Source organism: Microtus ochrogaster, linkage group LG1, assembly GCF_000317375.1.
Source record: "Microtus ochrogaster isolate Prairie Vole_2 linkage group LG1, MicOch1.0, whole genome shotgun sequence".
Classification (NCBI taxonomy): domain Eukaryota; kingdom Metazoa; phylum Chordata; class Mammalia; order Rodentia; family Cricetidae; genus Microtus; species Microtus ochrogaster.
The window spans coordinates 47726678-47727739 of NC_022027.1; positions in this window are offsets into that span (position 1 = coordinate 47726678).

A 1062-nucleotide genomic window follows, 5' to 3' on the forward strand; every position below is an offset into this window, starting at 1 on the left:
CTAGAAGGGGAGCAGTGCATTTGCAGATAGGTGTGCACTAGAAGGGAAGCAGTGCATTTACAGATATAGGTGTGCACTAGCAGGGAAGCCGTGCATTTACAGATATAGGTGTGCACTAGCAGGGGAGCAGTGCATTTACAGATAGGTGTGCTCTAGAAGGGGAGCAGCTCAGTGGCAGGAAGCTGGGCTAGCATGTGCAGGGTTCTGGGTCTCATTCTGAGTGCTCTGATCCACAAATGAACATAAAAAAAACCAAAGTGCATCCTGAGATGTGTAAGCAGTGTTTATCCTTCTCTGCGTTTTATACTGCTGCTCTTAATTGAACTTCAGGTCTCGGGTTTTATGTGAACATAAAATGGCATTCATCTTTGGAAAGTTTTTTCAGTGGCCATTACATGAAGGCACATAAAGCAAACACCCCAAGATTAAAGGGTGAATGGTGAGTAACAGGATGTGTTTATTAGTATTCAGAAATTCTTCTAATTTAGAGCTGTAGACATGAGTTGTCCTGCATTCCACAGCAATGCTGCCCTCAAAATAACTCAAAGCTATAGATCATTTCTATTTAAGTTTTTGTTCAAGTCATAAAATGACCTGGTACCACACACACACACACACACACACACACACACACACACACACACACAGCATAGGTAAGTATGTTAGTAACACTTCTTGTATAAATTGTAAGGTATATTTGTTGTATGTCATAAGTTTATAAAGTATAGTGGTTTTGAGCAATTCTTTATAACACTTCAGCATTGTGTGCTTTTTAAATGGAATTCTTAACATTTCAATGACAGCAGCACTGGTCATTTTGGGGAACTTCTTTTTTGAATTATCTGTAGATGAATGTATAAGTTATGGGAAGATAGAAAAATTTCAACAAAGAAAGAAAGAATCATAATTGAAGGTGATCTCTTCTTTTTAGTATTTGATCAAATAATGAAATTTTTATTCCTTTAATGGAAGTAAATGTATCCTAAACTCCAAATCATTCAAGGCAGCTGTCCTGGAAATAGCTATATGTAACACAGGCTCTTAAACGGCGCAGCTTTTTTC